This window comes from Schistocerca nitens, chromosome 2 (genome assembly GCF_023898315.1).
Source record: "Schistocerca nitens isolate TAMUIC-IGC-003100 chromosome 2, iqSchNite1.1, whole genome shotgun sequence".
In the NCBI taxonomy this organism is placed as follows: domain Eukaryota; kingdom Metazoa; phylum Arthropoda; class Insecta; order Orthoptera; family Acrididae; genus Schistocerca; species Schistocerca nitens.
The window spans coordinates 678,051,007-678,070,354 of NC_064615.1; the positions used below are offsets into that span (position 1 = coordinate 678,051,007).

Genomic DNA, 19,348 nt, shown 5'->3' on the forward strand with positions numbered 1-19,348 from the left:
TCATCAGTCCCCTAGAACTTAGAACTACTTAAACCTAACTAACCTAAGGTCATCACACACATCCATGCCCGAGGCAGGATTCGAACCTGCGACCGTAGCAGTCGCGCGGTTCCGAACTGAGGCGCCTAGAACCGCTCGGCCATCACGGCCTGCGTTACATTGTCGTACTACCTCTTTCCGCAGATGCTCACGACAGTAGCAGGTGAACATTCGACCAGCTTCGCCGTTTTCGAGATACTCGTTCACAGGCTCTGGGTAGTAATAATCTACTCTTTGCCAAAGTCGCTTATCTAAATGGATTCCCTCATTTGCAGCCCATGTCTTCACTAAGGTGATCCTCCGTCCGCTTACACACTTCTGTTATCGGGTGACGTGGCCGCAACGCCACCAGGGGGCATCCAACGTCGCGATGAGCAGTGTTCATTATGTTTTGGCTTATCAGCATATGTATTATTCAGTCTGTGGCTGCTTGTTTTCGATAGATTTTGAATTTGTGCATTGTTCCAATTCTTGTGATTTCGGGATAAAAGTATTACGTTTACAATCGAATACGAAAAAGGTAATAAAATAAATTTTCTTGATCTCGGAATCACAAGAAATGGAAGAATCTTCAGGCAAATCACTAGCAGCTTCCTACAGGTCTTCAAACTTACTCGTGTAGCTGCTAATACTGATGCATCTATACATGTGGCTGTAAAACAACTATGGGTTTTGTTGACTGTTCTCCTGTTCTGCTTGGATAGTACTCATGGACCTGTACGGATATTCAATTCTCCATTCACGGCTTTTGAAATAATTCTCACAGGGTATACAAAGAACATTTTACTGTTAATTTAGACATATCGAAATTAATGTGGACTGAGCTGGGCGTATCCCAAACGTGTACCAACGGCGATTTATCAGTTCTTATTGTGTTACCAATAAGAATCTTATAGTATATTACCGCTTTGCATCCTGTATTCCATCTTCGTCTTATTTACTCGTTTTCTTATATTCCGGTATTAAATCTTATTTTATGTCAAATCAGTCCTTTGTTAATCGTATGTTATCAGGGTACGACTTAAAATAATCTCATTCACGAATTGTCGAATATAATCATTTAATATAACGTTTCCTGTGTTTGGATGGCTATATGGGCACATTCCGAAAGCCAATATATTAAAATACATATATAGCTGCTACAACGAACATTTTAATTTTTTTGAAAAACATGACGGAACTGAACAGCCATCACAGATATTAGCAATACTCTATATGATTCTGAAGGCAGGTGGTAACATACGGAAGATAGGCCTACACACTTCTGGCATCATCTATGGCCTGATAAGCAGCGATTTCTTATCTTGTGGGACGCGAACGCTTGCCGTTCGTATCTGCAGTGTTATCGACGACCGGCGATCTCTGGCAGCAACAGAACCGTAAGTACACTCAGTAATCGACGTGAGGCTGTTACGTGCCTACCTGTTCTGCAGTATGCACAGTGGAATTGCTTGGCTCGGTTTCCAAGAATGTGAAGCAATTATTTTCGCGATTGAAAAATAGTTATACTCAAGGGTGCCTCGCGTAGCAGACGTGCAATTTACTCAATAGGAAAACACACCGGCAAGATAAATATCTGACGATGTGGACACTACACGTCAGCTAAATCTGTCGTACGCTTTCTCTCTGACGGGTGCGAGGCGACTGCACTTTTTCTGCAGCGGATTGCCGATTACCGACGGACTTCGTCTATCTTTCTTCTTCTTCTTTATTATTATTATTATTACTATTATTTGTTGAATAAGTTCTTAACTTGCTGTTGGTAGTGAAACATTTTACGTGTAACACTACGTCAGTTTGAAAGAAATGTGGGGAACAGTGACCCTGGCCACGCTGAAGAAAAATCATCGGCATACTTTAAACCGAGTATTTTTGCTAATATTGTTGCTGTGGTATTCAGCCCGAAGTCTATACTGTGCAGTTCTCTTCCCCTCTGCATAACTATTGCAACCTACACCCTCTGAAACCTGTTTGAGGTAACGAACTATTAGTTATTCCATCTACTCATACAATCTCCAGTTTTCTTTTATAGAGTCACGTTTCAAGAGCGTCTATTACCTTCTCGTGTAATCTATTTATAGTCCACGTTTCGCTTCCACATAGGCAGCATTCCAGAGGAATACTTTCAGAGAAGGTGTCCTGACGCTTACATTTATGTAAGATGTTAAAATATTTCTCTTTTTCAGAAACGTTTTTCTTGCTTTCTTATATTTTTTATAACCTCAGAATCCGAAGTAAAGATGTCATAATGGATATCCAGTCATCTGTCACAGGGTGTCATCTGTCCATTGCGTCACAGATTTCGGTATTTCTTTAGTGCCCCATCTTCATGTAAGCTCTCTTACCACATTACTTCGTGTGTTCCAAGTATTAAGTTGTCAAATACACAAAAAAGTGCTAATTTGGAAATAGTTGTAATTCTGAAAACGGGTAACGGAAGGTAACAAAATAATCAACTGGATCGAACAGTGCCTAGATAAAAGTTTTTTAACTACTTCTACAAAACGAATAAATTGTTCACTGGGGAAATCGTAGGACATATAATTGTGGATGTTCGGAGATGAAACTGGCCAGGGCTCATTCTGCATACGGGAATAATGTTTTAGCTTCGTCCTCCTCAGTTAGTAGTACCATCCCATGAGACTATGTTGAGCTTGCTGGAAATGTCAGCTCCTCTGTACGCCAGCACGTATACTGTGGCGTCTTTGCCGGCAAGTAGTAAGGTGCCTCGGAAACATGGCGGTGTTTTTCCTTTTATCTTAAAGCTGTGATAGCTATTCACTAACCCTGGTGGTTTCGCCGTCTTCATTTCATTGTAAGGATAGTTTTCGTCTTTGTCTTGTTGCCACTGCTGTACGGCTCCATGAGTTTCTTCCCTTGCTAAGCACTTGTTGCGTGCTTAAGTGGTATAGTCACACCCAAACCTCCAGATGACAGACAGTCAGATCGCTACTAAAAGTTGTAAATCGATAATCGACCAGATCACCGATACAGTTTTGGCTACGTGCTGTCGTCCAGGAGAACATGCGAAAACTTTCAGTAATAAGTAACACCTGACGTATGGAGCATAGTAAAAGCGTTACTGTGAGCGGTTGTCGTACAGAGCCGCCGTGGGGAAGCCGGTAGAGCGTTAGTCTGTTATACCAAGGTCGCCGGTTTGAGCCCCGGTCATACCAGCTTTTGTCCTTAGTACGTGTGAATCTGTTGTAGAGAAAACATGTTCTAAACATAAACAATCAGAGCATAAGAATAAAGAAACAACTGCACACGTGCGGAAGTACTAATGGTAATAATAATAATAATAATAATAATAATAATAATAATAATAACACTAACAATAAAAATAATAAGCATAATAGAAAATAATATTAGTAGTACACATATGATAATAAGAATAATAATAAGTACATAACGATCAGGAATCAATACAAACACCACCGCACACTGGCAGTGTTCATTCAGGAGCCAAGGTTTCACAATAGTGGTGAAGCAAATGACTTTTGTACACCAAGCACATTTGATGAACCCCATAACTGCGTATCCAACCTGTAGGTTATTAATATTTCTTCCGCACGTGTGATGCATTTGTTTCTTTATTTTTCTGTGGCGATTGTTTATGTTACACTGTGAAAGTACAAATTAATGTACTATATAGGCTTGCTACTTTCAAATAACCGAAGCGAAAACGCACTACCAATAGAAAATTGCCGCAAAGTCCGATCAGTCCATTTTCATGTTAGGAATGTTTTGTACCAAGTAACAGTTTCACACGTGCTGTAGCACAAAAACTGGCATGACCACGGCTCGAACCTGGGACCTTTGATACAACAAAGCAACGCTCTTGCGTTTTCCATACGGGAGCTCTACGAGACACCTTTCACAGTTATGCTTTTCCCGTGTTCCGAAAGTCAGGTGTTACCGATTACACACGTTCTCCTGGACGACAGCGTATAGCGCAGACTACAATGAAGCGCCAAAGAAACTGGTATAGGCATGCGTATTCAACTACAGAGATATGTAACCAGGCAGAATACGGCGCTGCAGTCGGCAACGCCTGTGTAAGACCACAAGTGTCTGGTACAGTTGTTAGATCGGTTACTGCTGCTACAACGGCAGGTTATCAAGATTTAAGTGAGTTTTAATGTGGTGTTGTAGTCGGTGCACTAGCGATGGGCTACAGCATCTCCGAGATAGCGATGAAGTGGGATTTTCCCGTACGACCATTTCACGAGTGTACCGTGAATATCACGAATCCGGTTTAACATCAAATCTCCGACATCACTGAGGCCGGAAAAAGATCCTGTAAGAAAGGGACCAACGACGACTGAAGAGAAACGTTCAGCGTGACAGAAGTGCAACCCTTCTGCAAATTTCTGTACATTTCATTGCTGGGCCATCAATAAGTGTCAGCGTGCGAATCATTCAACGAAATATCATCGATATCGGCTTTCGAAGCCGAAGGCCCACTCGTATATCCGTGACGACTGCAAAACACAAAGCTTTAAGCCTTGCCTGGGCCTGTCAACACCGACATTGGACTGTTGATGGCTGGAAACATGTTGCATGGTCGGACGAGTCTTGTTTCAAGTTGTATCGAGCGGATGGACGTGTACGGGTATGGAGACAACCTCACGAATCCATGGACGCTGCATGTCGCAGGGGAGTGTTCATGTTGGTAGAGGCTCTGTAATGGTGTGGGGCGTGTGCATTTGGAGTGATATGGGCCAATGATACGTCTAGATACGACTCTGACAGATGACAAGTCCTTAAGTATCCTATCTGATCACCTGCATCCATTCATGTCCATTGTGCATTCCGACAGACTTGGGCAATTACAGCAGGACAATGCAACACCTCACACGTCTAGAATAGCTACAGAGTGACGCCAGGAACATTCTTGTGAATTTAAACACTTCCGCTGGTCAGCAAACTCCACAGACACGAACGTTATTGAGCACATCTGGGATGCCTTTCAACGTGTTGTTCAAAAGAGATTTCCACTCTCTCGTACTCTTACGGGGTTATGGACAGCCCTGCAGGATTCATGGAGTCAGTTCCTTCCAGCATCACTTCAGACATCAGTCGAGTCCATGCCACGTCGCGTTGCGGCACTTCTGCGTGCTTGCGGGGGCGCTACACGATATTAGGCAGGTGTGGCTGTTTCTTTGGCTCTTCAGTGTATATCGGTGGTTTGGTTGATACTCTGTCGTTTGGTACCGATCTGACCGTTTGACATCTGGAAGTTTGGGTGTTAGCAGTGAGTCACTGTTACCATTAGGTAGAATATTAGGATACATTTAACATGCTTGTGAGTCATTTGTGCCATTGAGCTAGTTACCAATAATCCCTCGAAGTAAACCCCATTCAAAGTCTTTAATTCTGTAGTAAATTTGAATTCGTGCACTATATCGAGCCCTGTCTGGTGCTGAATTGCTAAACTATTCAGTCCCTACAGCAACATGTACAGTTATTTTTCATTTCTGACACCTATAATAATTCGCGAGACCAGTGAGACTGTGCGTTCTTTCACTGTGCGTTCGTAGCACTAGCAACTTGCATCCTCAATTAGCTGTTGGATGTATTCCACTCTCTGTCTTTTTCTACAGTTTTTGTCCTCTACAGCTCCCTCTAGTATCCTGGAAGTCAGTCTCTGTTGTCTTAACAGATGTCCAATGAAATGCCTTCAATCAGTTTACCTCCTGGTGTAACCAATGGCTCGTTATGATTAACCCCTCCAAACGCCAGGCAATAATTATAGGCCGGCCGGTGTGGCCATTGCGGTTCTAGGCGCTTCAGTTTGGGGGGTTGTTTAGGGAAGGAGACCAGACAGCGAGGTCATCGGTCTCATCGGATTAGGGAAGGACGGGGAAGGAAGTCGGCCGTGCCCTTTGAAAGGAACCATCCCGGCATTTGCCTGGAGCGATTTAGGGAAAACACGGAAAACCTAAATCAGGATGGCCGGACGCGGGATTGAACCGTCGTCCTCCCGAATGCGAGTCCAGTGTTTAACCACTGCGCCACCTCGCTCGGTGCGCTTCAGTTTGGAACCGCGTGACCGCTACGGTCGCAGGTTCGAATCCTGCCTCCGGCATGGATGTGTATGATGTCCTTAGGTTAGTTAGGTTTGAGTAGTTCTAAGTTCTATGGGACTGATATTCACAGATGTTGAGTCCCATAGTGCTCAGAGCCATTTGAACCAATAATTATAGGACACATCACCTGCTCTTTCCGTCTCCATGAATTCTACCTCACCATATAAGACAGTCCCATCCAGCTAACTAACACACTAAAATACCTTGGACTAACCTTCAACCGGCAACTAATGTGGAAACTGCAACCTACTAACTGTCCAACTGAAAGCCCATAATAGACCACAACTACTAAAATTACTAACTGGCCACACCTGGGGCCTATAGCCCTCTCCTGTCCTTCACACGTACAAATCCGTGATCTGCCCCATCCCTTGCTATCTCAATGCTGCATGGATATCCGCCCCTCCCAAAGTCCCTCCAGATCCTCGAACACCTTGTTCTCTGCCTCGCTTTCTGCATCTGCTTACCTTCCACACAATGATCCTTTACCAGTCCCCTCTCCTCACTCACACTGAATGTCCCCGAATAACCTACACCATCCATAAACTTGCCCCCTACAACAGCGCTATTGTGTCCCTCTCCTTTGCGATCCTATTGTGCTGGCATGCCTCTACCTACACATCGCACCAACCCTACACCTGCATATATTCTACGTCTTCTTCCACAGAAATTTCAACCATCTCCCTCTCCTTGACCACGAGCTCCTCCCTGACATATATCTGTCCTACCAACTCCGAATCCACACTACCCTCTCCATCACTCCCCCCTGAGTGCTCCCTCCTCCTCCTTCTTCTCTCCCCCTACCATACCTCCTCTTTTCCCCTTTCCTCTCACACCCATACCCTGTTTTCGTCCTACATCTACAGATCTCAATACCAGCTATCCCTCTCTCTCTGTCGCCTAAAACGACTCCTGCCTCATCACCACCTCTTACCAGGCCTCATTCCTCATCACCACCACTCTCAGTTCTTCCTCTATAGCCACTCTTCCTTTCCTCCACAACCTACCACCCCAGGGCAGAACCTTTTCCAGCTTTAGTGAAAGTGTAGTGGTCCAGCTTCAATGGCCAGTGTATCTTCTGTCATATGCAAAGTTTCTTTTTCAATTCTGTCTTCAAGTGTTTAGTATTCTTCAAGTGTTTCTCAACTGGTTTTAACTGTGCTGTCTGTTCACATTTTTATCACTGTTTGTAAACAGTTCATAAAAACAGCATTATTTTACTTATATTCTCCCATTAACTTCGCCTTTTAAAATAATTTTAGTTCACGGTACATATGTCTCCTTGTTTTGTTTTTGTTTCACCGTCTCCGGCTAAGACATGTTCAACTGGTTGAAGAGCGGATTTGTGCCGCTGACAGTCCAACCCCCCTTCGTCGACATGAGGTAAGGGGGGATGAAATAAAAATAAAGAGAAAAAGGCAGCGGTGTCATCGACGAGCAGCAATGGAGAGTCGGCACTGTGTAACACCGTCAATGTCTTCGCATTCCAATCCGCAGTGCAAAGAACTTATCTTTTTACATAGCAAGATGGGTATGCAAAATGTTTAATGCATCATAACGCACTGAATGCTTTCACTAAAATCAGTTCACAAAGGCACTATTGTGCTACCACATCAAAGAATACAGAAACGGAAATTGTGAAGGATAAACGTTTTAAAACTTGAAAGGAAGAGTAGGAAAAAGAAGAAAAATCGAAAGAGTGTGCAATTCGAATGAGATCCAAAACTGTATTACTTTTAGCAAAGTCACTGCATCATTTCATGGCATTTCGTGGCGATTTAATAAAAGAATGTTTGGTAGCTGCACTTCAGTGTTCAAGACCACTGAAGGTAGAGCAGTTTCGCGCGGAACCGTTATCAAACATGAGGACCATGCGTCGCACCCTGGTTATGGCAGACGACTTTCAGAGCCAACTTGTAAAACACTACGTTTGTAATTTTTAAAGAGTTTGTGGCGTATTCTTTAGCACTTTGTGAAAGTGAAGATATCACTGGCACACAGCTGTATGCGACACTCTTAGTAGTGTTGAAGAAAGAGTAGAAAATATAGGGTTGTCACGGAATTTATTGCCAGCCGGAGTGGCCGAGCGGTTCTAGGCGCTACAGTCTGGAACCGCGCGACCGCTATTAATTTATGAATGTAGAGACGGAGCGCCAGGCACGTTGGAAAATAAATCAGGATTCGTAGCACAACTGAATGGGAAAATGAAAAATCTTCCACTACCCAGTTCGCACTGATCTGCAGCATGAAGTAATTGTTCTGGAATGCGACAGAGGGCTACTAAGGCACTCTAGATTCCATCAAGCATTTCCTTCAGGATCGATTACCTCGTTTCCACAAGTCTCGGCAAGGGTGCCCATCTCGTTCCCTGTGACGACGGAGGGGGCTACAGCAATCGCTGTTCGCAGGCGTGAGCTCGCCGTCTTCTCGAGAAACGCGCTGGTTGCGAAGACCTGATCTGCTGCATGTGTCTGGGTTTTAGACAATGCTGCGCAAAGATTGCTTTCTGCAGCTCCAGGTTCGATGCTGTTCTTCAAGTGTGGTGCACACTGATCTACGCACTTAATGACTTGATGACGTGGGGAAAGGCCGAACGAAGAATGGACGAGCACTGATACACCTGCTGCCCTCGCGCAGTAACTGACAAACTGACAGGCGCGCCAGCTGGCACCTGCGCTGCAGCCGTCCTTTCCACCATCGGTCCACTTAGTACCGAGGGCGGGTATTACACGACGATCCGCCGCCAACGGTACTCGTCTAGTGCGACAGCCATCTAGCAGTAGAACGGGTGAAACTACGAAAATTAGCGGACACATATCCGTGCGCCAGAATAGAGAGCAGTTCTAAACTGCCGTCAATCCGTGCATGAGCACTAGGTAGCGATAACTCGCGCATGCGCAGAAGGAGGTACCGCAGTGCTTTCTGCTTGTTAATCGCGTATTGTTTGGCGGCTAGTAACTAATTTCAGATTTTCGTTTTGGGGATTTTCCGCGTTTTTTCGGTAAGTAGATTTTCATAAATGCAAAAAATGAACTTTTTTTGCCAGTAGACTTTCTTTTATACTAGCTGTTTGTGACAACATTTTTTTCTGTTGATTACTTCGTATTATAGAAATTAAATGGAGCAAAGAGGCGTTAAGCGAATAATTGAGGCACACAGCGAGGAAAGGTGTATCTATGTACCCACTGTATCATAATACTAACAGACAAGGACTGCAAAACTGAGTAGCACATTGTATTTCATTTTCCAAACTTGGAACAATAACACAAGTGCACTTCTAAGTTTTAATCCTTTAAAGTGTTGCAAATTGCAGTGCATACAACCACAACAACTTTTGAAATGGTGGGCAGTGCTATTCTGTGGCTAAAAGCCACACTCTTAAATATTCCCCAGTCGCTAGGAAACGTAATGTTGCAACAAGCCTGCAACTTAACAGGGCATGTACCGGTATTTTATCAGTGATCTAGGCTGGTATGATCACAAAACATACAAACGTATGATTTAATTCTTACGTTCCAGAAGGCGAGATAGTCTCCCTCGTGACTCTGTCACACTTGCTAATTCCATCTTCTATCATAGACAGCAGCTTCTCGAAACAGGCCATGTCCATCCTGAAGAAATTCCGAAATTCTTGCGGATCTTCGGGCCTCACTTCTTTCATATGCAATATAAACCTCTGCCTTCGTTTCTTGCTTTCAGCCAGGGTCGAACTCAATAACGTCTGGCTTTTCGTTTTTGTCCTCGTGCTGCCCTAATTCGAAGGTTTATTTTCACTGACAGGGCAATAGCTCCAAAAACAAGTGGCTCCCCCATTTACAAAATGTAAATTTAGATACACATGTACCTGCGTAACCAAGTGCCTTAATACAAAACTAACTATCGAGTCTGTAATTCAGAACAGTAGTAACCTACATAATAGAATAACAATTACTTCATAAATAATGATAAAAAAACAATTTCTTATTAAATAGGAGTCTTGAGCTGACATAAATAATTTGAAGGAATGACGTTTCAATAGGTCACACGGTCCCCCTTGTGTTTCGCGCGGTAGAACGAAGGACTTAACAAGAGAGCATGTGCGCCAAGTATATCCCGCGTGGATGGTAACAGGTCTACATGAACCAGCAAGTAGTTACAGATATGCACGCTTGGGGCTCTGGTGCATAGGTGTACGGTTTACGCGCATCGTGAAATAGCGGCTTAACAATGGGACCGTTAATGTTCGCCACCAGAACTACGCTATTCGTTTTGGGCATGCGCACTAGCCATTTTTCTCTTACCGTACCTCACGGCCCTTCTCGCAACGGCGATCTCTTGCCGTGAGCACAGTACTTGAAGGTTTGTCTCCAAGACGAGGTCTGAATGTGTACCAGTTTGACAGACTGAGTCATGAGATGTATTACGGCACAGTTGCACGCAGCGACAAGTTTGGCCTCAGCACTCACAGACTAGCAACATTCCCGTAACTTGGCATATGCCGATTCTGTAGAAAATGTCCTCCATCTAGTCTGCCAGACACTTAATCTCTTACGGACGAAACCCTCAGAATCTGGAAACCGAACTTCTTCGCTTAAAAGCGCCAGGGGGATGCGCTGTTTCCTATTTGTAACAAGTCATCAGTCTTGTGACTGGTTTGATGCGGGTCACTACGAATTCCTCTCCTATTCCAACTTTTCCACCTCAGAGTAGCACTTACAACCTACGTCCTCAATTATTTGCTGGGTGTATTCCAATCTCTGTCTTCCTCTACAGAGTTACCCTCTACAGTTCCCTCTAGAGCCACGGAAATTATTCCCTGACGTCTTAACAGACGTCTTATCATCCTGTCCCTTCTTGTCAGAGTTTTCCACATATTCCTTTCCTCGCCGATTCTACAGAGAACTTCCTCATTCCTTACCTTATCGGCTCACCTCATTTTCGACTTTCTTCTGTAGCACCACAACTCAAATGTTTCGATGCTCTTACGCTTTCCCATAGTCCATGTCTCACTACCATACAATTCCTTGCTCCAAAACGTACATTCTCAGAAATTTATTTCTCAAGTCAAGCCCTATGTTTGATGCTACTAGATTTCACTCGGCCAGGAATGCCTTTTTTTGCCAGTGCTAGTCAGCTATTTATGTCCTTTCTACCTATGTAGCACAATACCTTAACTTCATCTACTTCGTGACCACCAATTCTGATGTTAAGTTTCTCGCTGTTCTCATTTCTCTCACTTCTCACTACTTTCGCCTTTCTTCGATTTACTCTTGATCTGTACTCATTAGACTGTTCATTCCACTCAGCAAGTCCTTTAATTCTTCTTCACATTCACTTAGGATAACAATGCTATCAGCGAATCTTATCATTGATATGCTTTCACCTGGAATTTTAATCCCACTCTTGAAACTTTCTTTTATTTCCGTCATGCTCTTTCATTGTATAGACTGAGCAATAGGGGCGATAGACTACATCCCTGTCTTACACCCTTTTTAATCTGAATACTTCACTCTGGGTCTTCCACTCTTATAGTTCCCTCTTGATTCTTGTACATTTTGTTTATTACCTATATTTCCCTAAAGCTTACCCCCATTTCTCTCAGTGATACAAGCATCTTACACTGTTTTACATTTTCGAACGCTTTTTCCAGGTCCATAAATCCTAGGAACGTGTCTTGATTTTTCTTCAGTCTTAATTTCATTCTCAACCGGAACGTTAGACCTGCCTCTCTGGTGCCTTTATCTTTCCTAAAGAAAAACTTATAGTCACATAACAGATCCTCCATTTTCTTTTTAGTTCTTCTGAATATTATTCTCGTCAGCATCTTGGATGTATGAGCTGTTAAGCTGACTGTGCTGTAGTTCTCGCACTTTTCGGCTCTTGCAATCTTCGGAATTGCGTGGATGATGTGGCAAAATAACAGAAATAACGGTCATTGAGAAGTAGCAGTCCGTTGATAACCGCTCATCTGATACCAGCAGTTACTTCAGTAACTGCGAACAGTGGCTCGCGCCATCTCTTTACCGAAGATCGTCCTACGTTTTCGCGTCAACTCATCTGAAATCTGGCTACAATGGAGAGGGATAGACTAACTGAAAGGTCATGGAAATAACTGTGAAACTGCGCGCCATCTGTTGATAGAACTGTGTACTACTTCATGTCTGTCACTACTTTCAGCACAAACAATTAAATGAAGTTAATGTCAGAGCGGTGGCTGATAGGAACGATCGTAAAGACATTGCACATGTACGGTCGTTCCCTTGAATCACAGCTCTGTTTGTCTGTTTGTATGGGGTGAGGAGTGCAAATAGTTACCGTAAGGAATTCGAGCGCTATGGAAATAAGTGACAGAGGTCGGTATTTTTCTCTGGTAGTCATCTTATTCGCTCACAGTTCTCTTTCTCCGGCAGTTAAAGGGTTACCATTACAGGTACCCTCGATGTTGGTGACTGCTCCTGACGCCAGTTAAAGATCGTAGAACCCGGTGGTATTTCCAGAGAGGATAGTTACTGGAGTGAATAAAATATTTTTGTACTGCTACGGAAGTAACCACTGGCCATTGGTGGTTCCAGCGAGTTGACAAATGACGGGATTCTATTCTCTCCGCGTCTTGTAGTTCCTAAAAATGTGTCAATCTCTTTCCGGCCTTTGGTTGTGTTAGAGGGTATTGATTTTCGTTTCGTGTTCTAGTTTTTCTGTGTGTTGCTGCTACTATGCTAGTAGTAATAGCAGCAGTCTTATAAACAGCATGAAAAGCTAAGAAACACTGTAAAGAGTATGCAGCACGTAAATATTTTTTAGGGGTTACTGAAATATTTGAGTATTGTAGGCGATCTAAAAATGGAAAATAGTTGAGTATCTTCTAAAAGTATACCATATCCCTAATGCTTATGATGAAAAAGTGCTGGAGCTGTATCAGAACAATCTCATTAAAGTGTATCTTACCAACCTGAGTACAAAAAAAAGTGTAATTTGGCTAAACTTAGCTTTGTGGCTTTACTAAGAGAAAAATGAATTTTCTCAGTTTACACACATCCATTGCAAATCGGCTTTATTTATTTAATTAGTTTTTGGCCAATGACTTTGAAACATTTTATATATAGCATTGCTCACATTAGTCTTATACAGGAAAATTGTACAATGGAATATTAACACTTCAGACATAAGTATGGCAAATTAACCATTTGATGGAGAGGCATAAATACAGGTATGGTTACAACAATAATCAGGGCAGACACTTTGTCAGTGGTATTTAAATAAAAGTTTAGATTTGCTTATATTGCGGCTTACTACGACTTGTGCTTATTACGTGAACAATTTTGAATAATAACCGCCCATTTTGTTTTCAAAGAGCTCAAGTCGGTTCATTTACCATTATGTTAAGCAACACTAAAAACTTTGTCAGTGCACTTATTGCAATGTCGAGGTTCTGTATGCAAAGTTTCGCGCTTCATTTTGAGCGCTCATCTGTCTCGTTCATTAATTAGCCTGTATTCAGACAGTTAACTGTCATGATATTAAATTGTAAAAAGGAAAAGAGAAGTCAAAGCAGGCAGCTAGCACTGACAGACGAAGTGTTTATTATTGCCTCAGATGTGTGATAGAAGGGAAAAAAAGCAAACCATGGAATCGACAGGTAAAGTATTCCTCAGTACAGGAAATTCAGTTATTAGGAGCTTTCTGAAAATTTGCTGCAAATTCGTATTCCCCACATCAGTACTATTAATTCAGACTCTCACAATCTGGATACCAAAAGAAGAATTATATGATCAACAGAGTAAAGAGGTGTCGTAATGACGTCTGAGGCGTTTAAATCTGTCACCCTTACGAGGTTAACACAAACAGCTATCCACTGGAATTCTACGTACAGTAATGCCAAATGTAAGAGATACACGAGAAACTGAAGGCTTGGAGAAAAGTAATTAGTCATTCTCCCACCAAAAAATTAAGACCCTCACGGTAGCTGAAGAAATCGAGCAGTTTTCCAAATCTCACCTAAAGCTTAGATTAGCGTGAGTACGGACCATCTCGTACAAGAATAAACGAATCTATCACATTACGTATATTTTTGTGTTGTATTACAACGCCGTACACTTATTCTATTAAGCGAACAGCACAAGAAATTAAGCTTTGAATTAACCTATAGTACGGTATTCATCTTCATTCATACTTTAAAAAAGCACGTTTTTTAATAGCGATCGAGAACTTACATATATATAATATGAAACACCAATAACCGTCCAAACACCAACTGAAATGTACCGGACAGTTAATTAGCTAAGGTTATGGCACGATTCATACGACATTCCTGCCACTTTGCACTACTTGCAGCTATAATTATACTGATAACTAAACTGACGGATTCCACCTGCTTCGTTATTTAACTGTAACCTCGTCGGAAGTATTGGGTAGTGAAAAATAACTGACAGTTATTTATAATCGTTAAAAATCATGGTTATAAAAAAATTACTGTAACCGTGATAACGGTTAGTCCAAAATAACCGTTTGACCCACCTCCATTCACCAGTACCATACATTCTACACACTTGCAAGAACAGTCGTTTTGTTACCACTTCCCCAACGATTCTAGAAATTTCAATGGAATGTTATCTATCCCTTCTGCCATATTTGATCTTAAATCTTCCAATGCTCTTTTAAATTCTGATTCTAACTCTGGATCCCCTATCTCTTCACTATGGCCTCCTATTTCTTCTAATGTTACAACCCCTGCTTTTAATGTCACTGGTTGTTATTTTTATTTTTCTATAAGCTGAGCCAGTCCTTCTCCGCATTTTTTATGCAGCGTTTCCACCTCAGCTCCCCTGCTCTTCCTGTTTATTTCCAATTTATTTCCAACTTCTGTGAATGCTCTTTTTAAATATGTACATTCCTCTTCAACAGAACCGTCTACTGAGCAGTATCTATAGCCTCAGAGAACTTCAAGCGTATCTCTTTATTCTTTAGTATATCCGTCCCCCACTTTTTTGCGCATGGATTCTTCCCGAGTAGTCTACTAAATTTCAGCCTACTCTTCTTCATTACTTGTTGTGCAATGGCTTCATACACAAAGCTAAGGAGAGGTGGGCTACAGAGTTTTGCAGCAACTGTCTTCGTAGGGAAGCTACACAGGAGTAGATCTCTGTCTGACCGTGGTGTAATTTAACTGAAATCTTCTCATACGCCCCGGCCTTTTCCAAGTAAACCTCCTCCTCTTGTGATTCTTGAACAGAATATTTGCTATTACTAGCTGAAATTTATTGTGGACCTCAATTAGTCTTTTTCCTCTCATTCTTCATACCAAGCCCATATCTCCCATAACCCTTTCTTCTGCTCCTTATCCTAAAACCTCATTCCAGTCCCCCATGACTATCAGATTACCATCCCTCTTTATGTACTGAATTATCCGTTCAATACCCTCATATACTTTCTCTGTCTGTTCCTCTTCTGCTTGCGACATCGACAGGTATACCTCAACTGTTGTTGTGGGTGTTGAGTTTGCTGTCAGTTCTGATGAGAACAACCCTGTCTCTAAGCTGTTCACAGAAGCTCAACCTCTGCCCTATCTTGCTATTCACAACGAATCCTACTATGATCATACCATTTTCTGCTTCTGTCGATATTATCCTATACTCATCTGACGAGAAATCTATGTCTTCTTTCTATATCACTTCACAGACCCCCATTATATCTAGCTTGAGCCTCTGCACTTCCCTTTTCAGATTTTCTACCACATTTCTTAACACGTTTATACTTCTGACTCTCCACGTCCCAGCTAGTAGAACATTATCCTTTCGTTAGTTATTCAGTTTTTTCTCAAGGTCACCTTACCCATAGCAGTACCCTCCTGAAGATCTGAATAGGGCACTAGATTGGAATCTTTTGGCAATGGAGAGATCATCACTGTTTCAATTATAACCCACATGTCCTGTGGATACACATTATGTGCCTGTATTGAAGTGGTTTCCATTGCCTTCTGCAGCCTTTTGCCGTTGATAATAGCTAATTCTTCCGCCTTTTAGGGGCAGCTTCCCGCCCCAAGGGCAAGTGAGAGCCCTGAACCATTGTCCATTCCTCCACCTTCTTGACAAGTGGAAGAATGAAGGTGACTTCTTAGGCCAGAAGTTGTCCGCCATTGCTGATCATTTTATTCCAAATTCAAGCAGTGGCAGGCTTCGAACTGGGGACTGCGAAAATTCTGATTACAAGTCAAATACTCTACCTCCCTCTTTTCAGATTAAAACGAAGACTGAAAAATCCGTGGATGACCGAGATTCAATCCCAGGATCTTTCGGTTATAAGGAATGCACTTTACTGTTGTTTCTTAATTTCCAAAAAGAGTGGGGCTGTCGGGAGAAAAGTTGACAGGGGTCACAACCAGAGGCCTGGCCAGCAGTTGCTGGAGAACCTGGCAGAAATTCACAGGGAGGCCACTGGGTCCGGGACGACTTATGAGTGGCTCCTGTTTGTTTCACTTCAAGGACCTCAACCTCCATTACATTTTCAATCAAATCTGTTTCCCACTGTGGCCGAGTGGTTCTAGGCGCTTCAGTCTGAAACCTCACAGCTGCAACGGTCGTAGGTCGAATCCTGCCCCAGGCATGGATGTGTGTGATGTCCTTAGGTTAGTTATGTTTAAGTAGTTCTAAGTCTAGGGGACTGATGACCTCAGATGTTAAGTCCCAAGTGCTTAGAGCAAATTTTTTGAAATCTGTTGCCGCATCCAGGAGAATCATGCCAAAAGTGAACTGAGAGGTCTCTGTGATCACCTCTGGGGGATGGCGATAATCTGAGTACAGCCTAGTGTAATGGGCATGAAGGGCATTTCCTATATTGCACTGAATATCTATGCATCATCCATCGTGAGGATGTGGATCAAAACCCTTCGCCAATGGCGTCTTTCTGCAATGATATGATATATTGACAGTCCCTCCTGAGCAACTCTGCCTTGAGTGCATGTCCTGACGATCACCCCCTCAAGTTGGTGGCATGTGAGGGTGGTGATCTGGGCCTGTCCAAGGATTCGCCATCATCTGCTGCATGGGCGAGTGTGACAGTGTGGAGCAGTCCCATAGAATGCTGTAAGAGGAGTCTGTGGAAAATCTCCTCCATGCCACCACGTCTCTACCATAGCCAATCAAGGTCTTCCAGAGGGCAGGCTTGGTGTGGAATAATCACCAACTGGTTGGCGCCAGTGAATACAGGAGTTCTTCGTGTCTTCTATGAGCTGCTGACATTCCAGAGAAGTGAGGTGGGCCACATCCAACTTTTATGAACCACAGCTATACCATACCCTCTGATGGCCAAGGATGATGGCACAGAAATATGCCACATAATCAGAAAACAATATGGGCCACACTTCAGCAGCTCTCGTTCTCCTGACAATGGAGCATGAGACATAAACCCAATCATTGTGGACAGAGGAATGGCTAGTATAGTGCATAAAACCAGGCCAGTCACCATGAATGTGTGCTTGTGAGTCCACAACCTAGAAGTTATTGACAACTGTTGTAAGTTCTGCCCATGGAGAGATGTGGTAACTGATCCTTGGGCACCTGGGTGCAGTTGGAATTGTATCCCAGGACAAAGGCGTTCTGCTTTCCCCATATCTGCAAAGAAGGTAGATCGTTCACAACGCCAACCCAATCCAAACAGCGCATAAATATTTATGAGTGTGACTCAGGGAAATACTCGACATCTTTGGGAACAATGTTTGCGGCCGCCATGGGTGTCCCAATCAAAGCTGCCAATGCAGCTGTGGACATTATGACAGGACAGTGCTGGACACAGCCAAGGGGGCAGCCCTGCCCTCGGCACTCATGGGGTGCTCTGATTCATCAGAGTCAGGTGTGGCAGTCAGGAGCCGCTGAGGACTACTGTCAGTGGAGCACTTGCACACATGCTCAGCAGCAGAAGGTGGACGACCATCAACGGCAGGTGTAGATACTGTAGTCACGGTGACATTGTGAAGAGACAGGTGGGCTGCATTGGTGGGGATGGGGTTAATTCTATCTATTCTATCTGACACCTGGGTGGTAGAGTCCTTTACATTGTCCAGTGGTGGGTCCTCGTCCAGTTCATGCATCTGAAGAAGGCAATCGTCATATGATGTATGGCGCTGCTTCCTGCGTTTTCGCAGTTACCACTGTTTGGGGACATATTGTTCTGTATCAGATTGTAGGGGGCAGTCATCTGACCCATCCCTGTGAGCAGGAAGGCAGAAGCTGATACAACTCCTGCTTCGACATCCATCTTCTCAAGAAGGTCAGCTTATGGACGCGAGTGGTCGCTTTGCTTTGGCTGAAGACACCGTGAAAGGAGGTGCGCGGTTCACCATGACCGTCGATGGCAGCAGAGTGTGTCGGTCCTGAGTAAGAACATCTGTCACTTTCGTAGCCACCATGCGGTGGAAGGGCAGTGGGCGCCGCAGGGGGTGCAAAGTGCAGTGTCTGAAACAGTCTGTGTTCGGTATATGCCGATCGAACTTGGCGTTCCCGGCTGCAACCGGTACAAACACGCAGTTGTCCATTGTGCGTTACGATGGCCCTGCAGCCCCCGATAATCAAGTAGCATGGCACATATTTCGTCAATTCAACCGTAATTTGCCGAACACAGTTTATCGTGTGAAATGTATCAAATGTTTGTTACTTTCCATACATGTGGCTTATAGCGTTACTCTACGGTTTGAACGCAGTCATCACAATATCTGACAGGATTTCGAAAGGGGGTTGAAGACCCCCAGAGTGTGGAGACCAAATCCAGCGTGGTCTATCGTGACAGTCCCTACATGGCAGTCAGACGTTCTACATTTGAGATCATGAGCATGTCTGCATACGATATCTGTGCACATCTCCTCATTTATGAGTCTGATATAGATGACACTGCAAGTAGTTGATAAGTGGATCCAAATAATGTCTTGAGGTGCAATATAAAGACCATCCTGGATAAGACATTCAGTTCCATGTGCTCGAGGTCTTGCGTGGTCCACTTGAAATGAGATCTTAATTGTGGCATGACAGTGTGAGTGTGCCATGGCGCTCTTGAAAGACGGATGCGATACACTTGCGATGGCGGAAAAATAACAGAAAACACTTGTGCGTGCATTGCAGATTAGATTAGATTAGATTTGCTTTCATTCCAATTGATCCGTAGTGAGGAGGTCCTCCAGGATGCAGAACATGTCAGAAAAACAACAATACATGACAAATATTTACAACTAAAACAAATAAGCTAATGTACCA

General features: G+C 43.4%; 1 protein-coding gene across 1 annotated transcript in view; it reads left to right on the top strand.

Moving 5' to 3' along the window:
* The first annotated feature begins 1,391 nt into the window (after positions 1–1,391).
* LOC126234550 (UDP-sugar transporter UST74c) overlaps positions 1,392–19,348 on the top strand; it is a 93,465-nt gene continuing 75,508 nt past the window's right edge. Inside the window, exon 1 of the mRNA XM_049943252.1 lies at positions 1,392–1,418. The gene's annotated coding sequence lies outside the window, so the exon portion shown is untranslated. The remainder of the gene's footprint in view (positions 1,419–19,348) is intronic.